The following is a 16,302-nucleotide window of genomic DNA, read 5'->3' as shown; positions in this document are numbered from 1 at the left end:
TCATAAATGGATGTTGAACAATAAGAACACATGGTCACAGGGAGGGGAACATCACGCATCGGGGCCTGAAGGGTGTGGGACTACGGGAGGAATAGCAGGGGATGGGGAAGTTGGGGAGGAATAGCATTAGGAGAAATACCTAATGTAGAGGACGGGGCAATGGATGCAGCAAACCCCCACCATGGCACGTGTGTACCTTTGTAACAAACCTGCGCAATCTGCACATGTACCCCAGAACTTAAAGTACAATAAATATACTTTTTTAAAAAAAGAAATTCCTCCTAAGTGATTCACATACTACAGCTTTGCAGAATATTTGTGGAAGATCATTAGCATCTAGTGCAGGCTTTCCTATAACAGTCACAATATGACATGCATGTTTCAATAGAGAATTTATTCAAAAATGTACAAAGCAAATCTCCTTATGTAATTTTTTTGTTCTTTGCCAAGAAGAAAAATTCCAATGTGAATAATCACTGAAATACTTAAGAATATAAACTCATTTGAATAACATAAACCTGCTTTTGTAAATACTAAAAACTAATGTTGATTTTATGCAAAACTGGGTCATTTCTACTCCCAATTTTTGCATATGCAGTGATTCCCAAATGAAATTCCTTTTACTTTAATCCAATTTTCATTTTCTTTTTTCATAACCATATACAAACACCCTATTTACAAAAACAAAACAAAATATTTTGCTGTTTACTCTAAATTTTATTACTCTTTTGGTCATTATCCTCTTAATGATTTTAATGTTTTTTCTTGTCTATTTACACTGGTACAAACTTGGAATTTTGGCACTCAATACTTGGTGGAAAGAATGAATGAAAGAACATGAGATCTTTTTTGTGCATATAATTATATACTACCTTATTTTTCACTCAGGAATGTAATTTCCTTCCATTGTTAGTTTTTAAATGGATTGTAATGAATTTAAAAGCCACATGGCTTTGTTCCTCACCAAATGGTAAAGCAAGCTCCTTCCCTCCTGCCAGCTGCTTCCCAGAGTCACTGTCCTGTTAACAGGAGCTACAGGAAACTGAAATCTGTTAAACTGAAGCACAGGAAAACTATCTCAATTTGCTACACTAGTGAGAGCTGACAGATTGCATTGCAATAAGGTCAATTTAACATGAATCTTCAAAATATATGCCCACTTAATGAAAACATTATAGTCAAGATTGTGCAATTATATTGAAATCTCTTAAATGGAGATATTCATACTTTGATAATTCTTAGGCATTTTTATAAAATATCTTCCAACATTAGAATATAATTTCTGAAACTTTTCAAAAAATTTAAGTGTGATTTCCAGGTTGTGGATGCTTCTGCAAAACTTTATTAAATTTAACAAATTGCCTTGTGGAAACTGAAGTTAATCCTGAAGGCTGTCTTTACCTGATTTACAAAATGGTACTTAGGTTTCACACAAAAAATATAATTAAGTGATCGTACTGCCTGTAACAAACCTTTTACAGGAGTTGTACTGTCTTCGTTCTCATTTTTCATTTCCTACAATCTTTCTTAATTTAAAATAGCAGCTGTTCTGTGTCTCTAGGGCATACAAATACTACTCTGGAGCATAATCTTTTAAACCCTGCTTGCAACATATTTCCAACAGGCACATTGTTGCAGAAATACCAATGACTGCTAGCTCTGATGATGCTGCTGGTAGGATCAACTTGATCAAGATACCATTTCTGAATGAAGACTTTGGCAACCAGAAGTAATTTTTCTAATGCTGACTAATAAAAAGAAAGTAAAAGATGGATTAACTGTGCCAAATAAATTGACTTTTTAACTTCACAAGTAACCACAGATAGAAATATTTTAGAGTTGATTAAACAGGCTTTCTGTGACAGAGACACAGCAGGGTGATACTCTCCTCAGAGGAGGAGTTCTTAGGTGTTTGGACCATAGTAGCTGCTTTCACACAGTACCTTGAGAAAATATATAATTTAAGATGGATGCAAAGAAGCTTATACACGAATTTTGAATAAATTATAGATATAAGCTTGATGATTGAAAATCCAGGAACATAAATCATTAGCACATGGCATGATTTCTCAGTGTGTACACTCTCTTTTGCCTAGCCCATGCCCTCACACAGCTTTGAATTACTCCTCTGTGAGCACATTACCTTAATTTTATCCTCGGTTTATTTGAAATCTAGCGCTGCATTTCTGCATACTCAACAGGTATCTTTTCTCGTGATCTACTGAGGCGTCAACACCAGGATATCTCTCAAATCTCATTCATTCTAGATCTTTTATTCATTTAAATTGAAATGTTGAATTTGTGATCAGTGGTAAGTTCTCTATTGAGGGGCCCAAATGCTATTAAAATACTACAGCTTTTTATTTATTTATTTATTTATTTATTTATTTATTTATTTATTTATTAAGACATGGTCTCACTTTGTTGCCTAGGCTGAAACGCAGTGGCTCAATCACAGCTCATTGTAGCCTCAACCTCCTGGACTAAAGTGATCCTCCCTCTTCAGCCTCCCAAGTCCCTGAAGTACAGATGCAAACCACCACACACTACTAATTTTTGTACTTTTTCTAGAGATGCAGTTTTGCTTTGTTGTCCTGGCTGGTCTCAAACTCCTGGGCTTGAGCAATCCTCCCACCTTGGTGCCCAAAAATGCTGGAACTGCAGGTGTGAGCCACTGCACCTGGCATGTGGCTCAGCTCTTGATCAGCTTCCAGGAGTTAGCAAAGTCTTCCGAAACAGACAGATGAGTTCACCTGTGTCTGGTCTCAGATGTGAACACGCAAAGGCCTGGATACATGAGACAGCACAAACAGTGTGAGGACTGGAAGGTTTGCATTCATTATAGGGAATGGAGGGACACGAGAAAGAAATGAAGCTGAAGGAATGGGCAGGAGGCAGCGTAAGTCTTCTTACCGTGGAGACCATCAACTTCGAACTGTTAAGAGTGACTTCTATATTGTTCTCTCCATTTTTAGCTTTCCTACTGGAATCTTCCTTACACACCACTGTTAAAACTTCCTAATGCACTACTTTGATAACTTAGCACCTCAGTTTATGAATCATTAAGAGTTCATAATGCTTAGCTAAACCTACAAAACATTAAGTATTTTCTAAGCCATAGTTTCAGCTTCTTCTACCTCTTTCCCCCTGCATATTTATGTACGTGTCATATATAATCCAAATGGCCTAGGGACTCAGTAAATTGCCTCAACCCTCCTAAATTTTTTCTGCTCAATCTGTTCTCCAGTCTCATGACAAATTCTGTACTGTTGTCTCTACTGTAACAGTAATAATAATAGCTAGCATTGACCACATCTAAAAGTTCATCTGCATTACACTTCCTCTATGAACTCTTCCATAGCTACTCTGTAAAAGGTGTGACAATGTTTTCTTTGCTCACTTGTGAATAAATGGACTGAACATCTTCTGAGTTTCTCACATTTTGCTTTGTGTTTAGTCACTTATGTTACACCTTAAACTCTAAAATATGAGGCTGTAGCTTACTTATTTAAAAAATTTCTTAAGGTATCCAATGTAAGTTGTTATATATAAAATATTCAGTGTACATTTATTGTATACATTTGAATTGAAACTTTATGGGAAAAAGATGAACTTAATAGTTCATGCAGAAGTCTTCAGAATGTGTGCATTTTGGTAGACAGAGATGTTTTCTACGTTTTTGAAATAATAATTGGAATTTTTCTAGGGTTTATTTCAGATGACCTCTAGGAAAAGTAATTTTAAACAACAAGAAGAGACAAACATATTACCAGTATGTGACCTTAAATAGGCTTATTATTTAACAGATTTAAAAGTCTGCATGTATGTACATAATTTATAATATTATATATGTCTGTGTATCTACATCTGTATCGACATTATATAATTTATATATGTATCTTTAAAGAGTAAGATAAAATTCAATAGAATTGCCTTAGAATTGCTCAATAATCAAACATGACGGAATTCAACAAATAATTGGTCCCTCAAACACTGAAAGCCCATACCATCTTGTCAGTTAAGGTAACTTTTTATGATGTTATGGAATGCGGACACCCTGGTGAGAACAAACCAATTTCATTTCATCAGTGGAAGTACACCACGACAATCAGTGCTGAAATACAGGCTGTCCAATCTCCTTTATTGCACTACCTAAGTGGATGGAATCAGAAGGGAAATGGACTCTCCCAGGTATAAATTGCAATAGGTAATTTTCAGACAAGCATGGAAGGATTTGTATATCAGAACCTTGGTGTGTTTGCAATGATAGGAAGGGATAATGTTTATTTACGCTGTGAGCATCACTGGTCGTTTAGGAAAGCCCCAAGACCCTTCTGCTCCTTCTCGAATGCATATTAGAAAAAAAAAAAAAATCCTATGTGCTTTCAGATTCTTCATTGTTTAAAACTTCTGGAGGCAGGATATTATATAGTTAAGAACACAGGAATGGATGGGGAAGATGGGGAAAAAGAAGGACTTTCACAGACTTGAAAACATGTTTTAATTACCAAGAAGCTCCATCCCTCAGGAGACTTAGTTCAATCTGTCAGTAACAAATTGTATATGACTGCCAGAAGGAAATTTTAAAAAATCAATCATCACTACTATCTGACTCACCAGCCCAAATAAATAAACTCTCTTATCGTATCTTTCCTAAAATTCAAATAGAAATGACAGAGCATATCACCTGGTCTCATGATCAACAGTGGCAAATTATATAATTATTTTAATAATTTATGTACATAATTGCATAACACATCATTTGTTTATATAATTATATAATACATTATCTATTTATAATTGTATGTATGCTGTATAATGAATTTTAAATACTTGCCAAAATATGAGATCAGATAAATTATGAAAGGGCAAAATGTTAATTACACTTTAGCATTGAGGAACAAAAATGATTCATGGATTTAATGCAGAACAAAATAACTCTAAGAACCTTGATAGCATTAGCTATGACAATATCACAACAGCAAGTTGTTGAGCTAAGCCAGGATAAAAGTCATACAACTTTTATCAATTCTGGAAAATACCCCAATATTACTTAACTATTGCTTAATATTCATCTTATCTGTTGATTCCCTCTGAAATTCTAATTCATGACCTTATTATCTTATTATTTTATACACAAATTTATAACCATGGATGATTTCTCAAGAGCCACTATTTTGAGTCATCAATATATTATTCTACTGAGTTTAGGGTAAAGGGTTCCATGGCTAGTGTGTTGAGAACATATTTTTGGAGTTCAAGAACTTAAGTGAGGAGACAGGTAAGACACCCTCAGCATACTCCAGAGGAGTTGGTAGTGGCATGAACACAAGGGAAGTAGTTATACTCTTGATAGATTTTGAAGGCAGAGCAGCATGATTTTCCAACAGATGTGGTGATATATAAGGGAAAGAAAGGTGTCAAGAATAATGTTTAAGTTGTGACTGGAACAACTATATGAATGAAATTGCCATCGACTAAGATGTGGAAGGGTCGAATTAAAGAAAAGGAATACCTAAGGGTGATGGAGGCAGCAAACCACAACAGCATATGTATACCTATGTAATAATCCTGCAAGATCTGCACATGTCCCCCAGAACTTAAAGTATAATAAAAAATGTATAAAATAAAATGAGCTTGGGAATCAGTCACCTGTTGAGTTTGAAAATCTTTTGGGCATTCAATTGGAGATATTAAGTAAGCAGGTAGATATATGAGTCTGACTGATGGAGAAAGGGTTTTGTCATTTGTCATTCTAAAATTGACAGGTGACTAAGCTCTTAGCACCAATGTAGACAGTTCTGCATATAGCCAAGATGTTATAAAAAGGGTTGAATTTCAACAGCAACAGAAAGATGACAAGAAAAACCAATTTTTAAGGCACTAGGTATAAAAGCAATAAAAAACAACTCTGAGAAATGAAAAACAAGGTGAACCCTAAATTTTTCCCACCTTAAAAGTGTTCAATGCAATGACTCAGGGAAGGGGACCCTAGATGACTGCTCAGCAGACTCTCTGACTCAAGGTCTGGAGAGCACAGGGCGCCTAGAATTTACAACAGTAGAGTGCCAAATAAGAAAAGAAAGCAGCAAAAGAGGAGAATGGAAACAAATGGGAAAATACATGGTGAAGATGATACAGGTAATCCTAATCTTGTCAATAATTACATTAGTTTTAAATGGTTTATGTATCCAGTTAAAAGGCAGAGACTGAAGATGGAATTAAAAAATAAGACCCATCTATAATTTGCCCATAAGAAATACTCTGGATATATGAAGGCATAAATTAATTAAAGTAAAAGAATAACAATTATGAAAAAAAAGAAAGAAAAGGCAAATGAAACAAATAGAAAACAACCTGATAGAATATATTTTTAAGTCAACTAGATAATGCATAGGAAACCTACAAGATACTATCTCTGAACACAAACAGATGGAAAAACATTCCATGCTCATAGTTAGGAAGAATCGGTATTGTGAAAATGGCTATACCGTCCAAAGTAATTTACAGATTCAATGCTATCCCCATCAAGCTACCAATGATCTGCTTCACAGAATTGGAAAAAAACACATTAAACTTTATATGGAACCAAAAGAGAGCCTGTATACTCAAGACAATCCTAAGTAAAAAGAACAAAGTGGGAGGCATCACGCTACCCGACTTCAAACTATACTACAAGTCTACAGTAATCAAGACAGCATGACACTGGTACCAAATCAGAGCTATAAATCAATGGAACAGAACAGAGGCCTCAGAGGTAACATCACACATCTACAACCATCTGATCTTTGACAAACCTCACAAAAACAAGCAATGGGGAAAAGATTCCGTGTTTAATAAGTGGTGGAAAAACTGTCTAGCCATGTGCAGAAAGCAGAAACTGGACCCCTTCCTGACACCTTACACTAAAATTAACTCCAGATGGATTAATTAAGGACTTAAACATAAGACCTAATACCATAAAAACACTAGAAAAAAACCTAGGTAAAACCATTCAGGACATAGGCATAGGCAAGGACTTCATGATTAAACAACAAAACCATTGACAACAAAAGCCAAAATAGACAAATGGAATCTAATTAAACTCTGGAGCTTCTGTACAGACAAAGAAACAATCATTACAGTGAACTAGCAACCAAAAGAATGGGAGAAAAATTTTGCAATCTACTCATCTGAAAAGGGCTAATATCCAGAATCTACAGAGAACTAAAACAGATTTACAAGAAAAAAACAAATAACCCCATTCAAAAGTGGGTGAAAGATGTGAACAGACAGTTTTCAAAAGAAGACATATATAAGGCCAGGAAACATATGAAAAAATGCTCATCATCACTGGTCATTAGAGAAATGCAAATCAAAACCACATTGAGATACCACCTCGTGTCAGTTAGAATGGTGATCATCAAAAAATATGGAGACAACAGATGCTGGAGAGGATGTGGAGAAATAGAAACACTTTTACACTGTTGGTAGGAGTGTAAATTAGTTCAACCATTGTGAAAAACAGTGTAGTGATTACTCAAGGATCTAGAAATAGAAATTCCATTTGACCCAGCAATCCCATTACTGGGTATATATTCAAAGGATTATAAATCATTCTATTATAAAGACACAAGCACACGCATGTTCACTGCAACACTGTTTACAATAGCAAAGACTTGGAACCAACCCAAATGCCCATCGATGATAGACTGGATAGGGAAAATGTGGCACATATACACCATGCAATACTATGTAGCCATAAGAAACGATGAGTTCATGTCCTTTGTAGGGACATGGATGAATCTGGAAACCATCATTCTCAGGAAACTGATACAAGAACAGAAAATCAAACACTGCATGTTCTCACTCATAAGCGGGTGTTGAACAATGAGAACACATGGACACAGGGTGGGGAACATCACACACTGGAGTCTGTTGGGGGGATAGGGTGAGACAGTGGGGGGTGGAAAGGTTGGGGAGTGATAACATGGGGAGAAATGCCAGATATTGGTGACAGGGGGATGGTTGCAGCAAACCACCTTGCCATCTAAGTACACATGCAATAACCCTGCACATGTATCCTAGAACATGTATGATCTGCACATGTATCCTAGAACCTAAAGTACAATAATAAAAAAAAAAAAAGATGCTGTCTCTAAAATCCTAGATAGAAAAAAAAAAGTGAAAAGGGAAATCTATCATACAGGCATAAATATGGCTACACACACAAGTGCTGTAGTAGCTATATTAATATTACAAAAAGTAGATTTTTGAACAAGGAATATATTCACAAATAAAAAGTGATAATACACAATGTTAAAGAAATTTTAAAGAAAACATTAAAATACTCAATAGAAATGCATCCAAAACACAACTTCAAATACAAGTAGAAGAAACTGATAGATATGAAAAGAGGAGTAGAAAAGTTTACAATTATAAAGAGATGCTTGAATACTGTCATCTCATTGATTTAGAAACAATAGTTGGAAAATTATTAACTTAATATATTATGCCTACAAGAAAATCTACAGATGGCATTAACCTATTAGTAAGAGGCTAAATGTTGTCTTCTTATGACTAGAGATGGAGGCCAGATGTTCCAGCTCACCATTTCTATTCAATATCTTGATGGAAAACCTAGAAAAGATAATAAGGCAAGAAAATAACTAAAATGGATGCAGACTGGCAAGAAAGAACACAGAAATCTTTGGTATTGTTATCTATATAGAAAATACTAAAAAATTCAGTAGGAATTTCTAGAACTGATAAGTGAATTTAGCAAGGTCATCAATAAAATGTCAATATACAAAGTCAATAATGCTTTTATATGGAACTATGAACAATTTAATTTTTTAATTTAAATGTACGTATGTGCACATTAACGTGGGAAAGAGAAAGAGAGAAGTTTATTTAAGACTAACAAAAATATGCCCAGGATCTCTACACTGAAAACTACAAAATACTGTTGAAAGAATTAAGCAGATACCTAAATAAATGGAGAACTGTACTACATTAATGGACTGAAAGACCCAATATTGTTAAGAGATCTACTTTACCTAATTTGATCTAGTGACATCACTACCCCAGTAAAACAATCTCACATCTTTTTACATATGTTGATGAGTTGATTCTAAAATGTGTTCAAAAGGCAAATGAAATAGAAGTGACAAAATATATCTTCAAACAATTGATAGGTTCACAATGTTCAGTTTCAATAATTAATATAAAGCTACAGTAATCAAGGCAAGATGATATTGACAAGATAACAGGCACATATAGCTAAATGGCTCACAATAGAAATTCCAGAAATAGACCTAACAAAAATATATTCAGCTGTTATTGACTAATTGGCCAAGGCAATTGATCCAAAAAAAGCAGTCTTTTTAACAAATGATACTGAAAAAAATTGAACTTCCATTTACAGTTAGTAAATAACCTAAATACATATTTCAGACCTGAAAATTAAATTAAAATCAGTCAGATATCTGAATGCAAGACATAAAAATATAAAACTTTTGGAAGCATGTGAGGAAATCTGTCTGGCTTTAGGCTTGGCAATTAATTTTTGTAAATAAACCAAAATTATGAACCGTTAAAACTGAGGTTGATGAATTGGGCTTTGTCAAAATAAAACATTTTGCTCTTCAAAAAACTAGTAGGAGTTTGAAAATAGAAATCCACTGTGAAAGAAAATATTTGTAAACTATTTATCTGATAAAAGACTTAAATCCAGAATATATAAATAAATCTCAAAATTCAGCAATAAGAAAACAAGCAACTAAATTCATAAATGAGCCAAAAGACATGCAAATGCCAAATACAGGGAGCAAAACTTGTTTCACATTGTCCATCATTATGAAAAGTATATGTTTTTAATAGTTGTGCTTGAGCTGCAGCCAGCCTTCTGTAATAATTATTTTTGACCTTATTTAAATTTATAATTGTCTTTGGTTAGTTACTGTATAATAGATAAGGAGATAAAACCAGGAAATTAGCACATGCTTGATGAGATTTCAAATTAATAACGCAATTTGTCAATACTAAGTAAAGAATATAACAACCTATTGACTTGTAATCTACACGTGTATCTTAATTAAATTTTAATCATATACTGTATATAAGAAGTCATGACAATAATATAATTTTGTCATACTTTTATAATGAAATATTGGAAACTATCTAAATGTCTACCATAAAGATATTTGAATAAATACATTATAACACACAAAACACATAAAATGCATGATATTCAACTACCTATGTCAATATAGATCAACTTAAAAATATAACATTTAAATCCTAAATCAAGTCAAACATATTTGTTTAAATAATAATATTTTCATATGGTTTTAAAATGATAAAAATACTATTACATTTCAGAATGTATACTTATAAAATAAATATGTAAAGTTTGTGCTAAAATCATAAATGTCAAATTTATGGGAGCAGTTACTACCTATAATATTAAAGAGATTAACTTCATTAGAAAGTAGTGCATATGAGCTTCAATTATTAAATTTCATTTAAAAATGTATAAAATAAATATGCAAATATGATCTGTCAAAATTTAAAAAATTTGGAAAATGGTATTATTTCCTAAACTTTTTTTATGGTTTGAATATTTCATGATTTCAATTGGCAATTTTTTTTTTACTTTTAATATGATAAAGTACACATAACTTACTACACTCTTTAAGGAGAATTCTATAATCTATGCCTTATTTTTGAAATCATTTTATATTTGATTTCTCACTAATTAATCTGATTTGGAAAACTTTACAATAGCTCCATTTCAAGACAATGGAGAAGCAGTAAGTTACATTCATTTCATCTAGTTACGGTGGTAATAATTATCAAAATTAATCTGATTTTATTTAATCATTTGGTTAGTAGAAGTTTTTAAAATGTTTTACTTAAACTCTAAAAACTTTTTGAAAACAGCATATAATTTAGTTTCTGTCAAATAAAATTTAAAAAAATATACCTCCTTCCCTATATTAATATTATTTATTAAGCAAATGTTAAACAAAGCTTCTTGGAGGAAAATTATTAGTTCAGATGATCTCATGTTGTTAGGTTTGTTTTTCTGTGAAACATCATAAAAATATTTGTCAATCATTTTAATAAATATGGTACAAAGCATTAATAATAAAATATGCAGATATGCAATTAAATTAGGTCTTCACTTCAAAAATATACAAACATATTTATGAAAGAGATTTAGATAATAGTCCAACATGTCTAAAGTGTGTATTAAAACTTTTGTAACTCAGAAGAAAAGTCCCACTTTTATACTTCTCGGCAGACATACCTTGATACACCTCAATGATGCAATTGAAATAAAATAAAGACAATTTATAAATACTGATATTTAAGATAACCTATGAGGTTAGAAAATCAACAGTTTGCTTTGTGTGGAGTCCTGCTAAGATGAGGACTGATAATTAATGAAGAAGGAGCCTCGGGCAGGGGAGAAGAGTTGTTCTGAGCAATGGCTAATGTCAAACAGCCCACTGGCACAACATCACGTTCCCAAATACCTCCTTCTACACGCAGCCTCTCCAGCACGATTTGATAAAATTTCCCTCCAGCCGCTGAGTCTTTGCAGAAAGCTCCCTCTCTCTGAGCTTCCCATTGCAACCTCACAAGGGACCTTCGTACTTTCTCTGATAAATCTGCCTTTCTTCCGCCACAACTATCTTAGTAAATTCCTCTACCACCTGCGGACACTGGCCTCCGCCAGTTGTACCCATGACACGTGGCACTATATTTTTGACTGTGGTTTCATGCATAGCAGAAATTTAAATAAGTTAACATTTGTCAAACTATATTAGATATTTAAATATTTATAGATTTGATATTCAATAAATAGTCTATGTTTACCAGACAATCTGTACTATTTGTCTTTGACATGAGAGTACCTGAATATCCTTTTGGTAAATTTCAGTAAATTCATACTTAGAGTCCCGCTTTCACACTTCCTTGCCCCATTTGCTATATTTCAAGAAAAAATGTTGGTTATTATTTAATGACATTTCAGCAAGAAATGCAAAACTTTGGACTTTTCTGTTAGTGTAATTTTACACTGTTGGTGGGAGTGTAAATTAGTTCAAACATTGTGAAAGACAGTGTGGTGATGCCTCAAGGATCTAGATCCAGAAATATCATTCGACCCAGCAATCCCATTACTGGATATATACCCAAAGGATTATAAATCATTCTACTATAACAACATATGCACACATATGCTTATTGTAGCACTATTCACAATAGCAAAGATGTGGAACCAACCCAAATTCCCATCAATGATAGACTGTGGCAAATATACACCATGAAATATTATGCAGCCATAAAAAAAGATTTCATGTCCTTTGCAGGGATATGGATAAAGCTGGAAACCATCATTCTCAGCAAAGTAACACAGGAACAGAAAACCAAACACCACGTTCTCTCTCGTAAGTGGGAAATGAACAAGGGAGCCTATGATACAGGGAGGGGAACGTCACCACAGGAGCCTGTCTGTGAGTGGAGAGAAGGGGAGGGAGAGCATTAAAACAAATACCTAATGTAGATGACGGGCTGATGGGTGCTGCAAAACATCATGCACATTTAGACCTATGTAACAAACCTGCACATGCTGCAGATGTATCCCAGAACTTAAAGTATTAAAAATTTAAAAAAAAAAAAAAAACCCTATATATGTTGAAGAGAAAGGATGAAGATTGTCCTTCCTTGGGATGCTACAAAAATTCTTGTTTAGCAAAAAATATGTCACAGTAATAAGAAATACTATACTTCAATTAAAAGTAAATATATTCTATGCCACAAACAACAACAAAAACAAAAACAAAAACAAAAAGGTTGAACTTTCCTTGAGCAAGAAAATAATTCTTCAACAGACTGCTTACAGACTGCTTTCAAACTTCATCCTCACTCTTGGCTGTCTTGAGTCTCCAGCCTGCTGGCCCACAGTGAATATCCAGAGTTGTCAGTCTGCATACTCATGTGAACCAATTCTTTATAAGACATATATATTAATAGGGTTTGGATCTGTGTCCCCACCCAAATCACATGTCACATTGTAATCTTCAGTGCTGGGAGTTGGGGCTGTTTGAAAGTAATTGAATTATGAGGCAGGATCTTTCATGAATGGTTTAGCACCATCTCTTATGTGCTGTTCTCTTGATAGAGTTCTCATGAGATCTGGTCATTTAAAAATGTATGACACCTCCCCGTTCTCTCTCTTCTCCCTGCTCCGACCATATGAAAGTCCTATTTCTGCATTGCCTTCTGGCATGATTATAAATTCCCTGAGGTCTTCCCAGAAACTGATACCAACATGCTTCCTGTACAGCCTGCAGAACTTGTGAACCAATTATGCCTCCTTCCTTTTTTATTTTATTTTCCTTTTTTTTTTTTTTTTTTTTTTTTTTTTTTTTTTTTTTTGAGATATAGTCTCAGTCCATCACCAGGCACCAGGCTAGAGTGCAATGTGACCTCAACTCACTGCAACCTCTGCCTCCCGGGTTCAAGCAATTCTCCTGCCTCAGCCCTCCGAGTAGTTGGGACTACAGGCGCATACCACCACGTCCAGCTAATTTTTTTGTATTTTTAGTAGAGACGGAGTTTCACCATGTTGGCCAGGATGGTCTCGATCTCTTGATCTCGTTATCCACCTGCCTCGGTCTCCCAAAGTGCTGGGATTACAGGCGTGGGCCACCGCACCTGGCCGCCTCCTTCCTTTATAAATGATCCTCTCTCAGGTATTTCTATATAGCAATGCAGCAATGGAATAATACATATATTATCTGCTATTTGTTCTGTTTCTCTGGAGAACATTGACTAATATGCCTTTTCACTAAAATCATTAATTCCTGATAGCCTCGTTGGTGCTCTATACTATTCGCAGACTATCTGAATTTACAGTTGCATAAGAAAAGCAAACCCCTATTAGTTTCTGCAAAAGTGAGCTTGTTTTCTGTGATACGCAGACAAATGCAATTCTAACTTGTACCACTGAAGATATTTAAGAGCATAGATTCCTTAAAAATCACTAGCATCTATTACTATAGAGATGTATAGTTTGTTCTGGGTATCATTAGCAGCTTAGAGGGTGATTTCAGGACTATTTAGTAATATTTATTCAGTACTATTTTATTGAACTAGTTTGTACCCTGGGGTCAGATGCAAGGAGGCACATAAAATTAACCCTATGCTACAGGATAAAAATGGTTTTCATGGTGTTATTCTCCATAGTAAGTTAAGCCCTATAAATGCAGTGTAAGGTTTTACATATTTTGTAGATCAAAGCATTTTGCCTAGTATGCATGAATAAATGAAAGCCTCTGTAGATCATAAGAACTTAGAATTGATTTGTATAGTTGCATTTTCAATGTTACCATATTTTTACTGATATCCAGTTAATTTTTAAATCAGCATAAGCATGATTGACTTCAGTTGGAAATTATGTATTATTATTAAAGAATATCACTTGACTTCTCACTCATTCATGACCTTTATCTGCCACTTAGAATTCATCTCGAGATTTTCATTTTCCCTTAAATGTTTCTTTCTAGATCTAATCTTGGGAATATGATTAAAGTCGTACTTTACACATTAATTATTTTGTTTCTTTCATTACATTGCATAACTGGTGATTGTTTATTGGCTCATATTAATGTGCCTTTTATTTATTTCATTTTTAATATGGATCCCTTTTTATGAAAGAAATATTTTGTGATCTTGGTTTATCTATACATGTCCTTGCTCCTTTATTTATTTATTTATTTATTTTATTTCCATAGGTTATTGGGGCGCAGGTGGTGTTTGGTTACCTGAGTACGTTTTCTAGTTGTGATTTGTGAGATTTTGGTGCACCCATCACCTGAGCAGTGTACACTGAGCTCAATTTGCTGTCTTTCATCCCTCACCCCTTTCAACACTTTCCCCTTGAATACCCAAAGTCCGTTGTGTCATTCTTATGCCTTTGCATTCTCATAGCTTAGCTCTCCCTTATGACTGAGGACATATGATGTTTGATTTTCCATTCCTGAGGTACTTCACTTAGTTACTTCACTTAGAATAATAGTCTCCAATATCATCCAGGTTGCTGCAAATGGCGTTAACTTGTTTCTTTTTATGGCTGAGTAGGATTCCAATATTTTGTGATCAGTTTATTCTTCAGTCAGATACATATATATGAATATTGTGCTGCTATAAACATGTGTGTGCAAGTATCTTTTTTATGTAGTGACTTCTTTCTTTTCCTCTGGGTAGATACCCAGTAGTGGGATTGCTGGATCAAATGGTAGTTCTACTTTTAGTTCTTTAAGGAATCTCCATGCTGTTTTCCATAGTGGTTGTACTAGTTTACATTCTACCAGCTTACTCCTTGATTTAATAAGGTGACATCAACCCTATCTTCAGGTGACAACGTTACAAAAACAAAATAGTAGTAATAATAATATCAGCACTAATAAATACGTGCTATATTCCAGAACTTTGATTTTTTTTCCTTTATGTACATTTTCTTATTTAATTCTTTTAAAAATTTCCTCTTATAATATCCACTTAACGGAAAATTTTTAGAAATGTTGAATATATTTTCCAAAATCACATAGCCGGGATCTTCCAACCACTTTTTAACACACATGTCATTCACTTACACGTCACATAGGACTATCTACACTCCAAATACTTGTCAGAAAGTCCATCTTCAAATTTTGCTGTCAAATATTAATCAACAGCTCAGAGTGGTTGAGAAGATTTGCAGTCTTTTTTTTTCAGTATTTTAAATATACTAGAAATTACTTCTGGTAATTTGTATTAATCACAGACATTTACTTCTGCCTCCCAACTTTGAGCCCAGTAGAAGTATCCATGACCAGCAGTGATTACAGATCTTCGGCCAAGTGACTTGCTTTTACCCGAGGATGACTCATGTACTTCCTTCACAGTGTGTTCAGCCAGAAGCTTGGAACACAGCTGCTTCCATGCAGCCTCTTGCGCTCCTTCTCTCTCTTGAAGTCACAGCACAAACCAAGTCACGTTTTTCTACTTGGCTTCTGGAATGAAAAGACATATGGAAAAGAACTGGGAAGAGCCAAAGAGGGCTACGCAGCTTCTGACACATAATAAGAGTTAAAAAAAAAAAAAAAAAAAAAAAAAAAGGAAAAGTCGGATGCTCTAAGCCGCTGAGGTTTTGCAATGTTCGGTGTGCAGGAAAGTGAGCAAATGCAGCATGTTTACATCAAGACACTTCACCTGAGAATTCTGCACCTGGAGAACATCATTTTGACATTTACTGAGCAACTTTGGTGT

This window comes from Saimiri boliviensis, chromosome 13, assembly GCF_048565385.1.
Source record: "Saimiri boliviensis isolate mSaiBol1 chromosome 13, mSaiBol1.pri, whole genome shotgun sequence".
NCBI lineage: Eukaryota > Metazoa > Chordata > Mammalia > Primates > Cebidae > Saimiri > Saimiri boliviensis.
Note: the sequence above shows the minus strand (reverse complement) of the source record.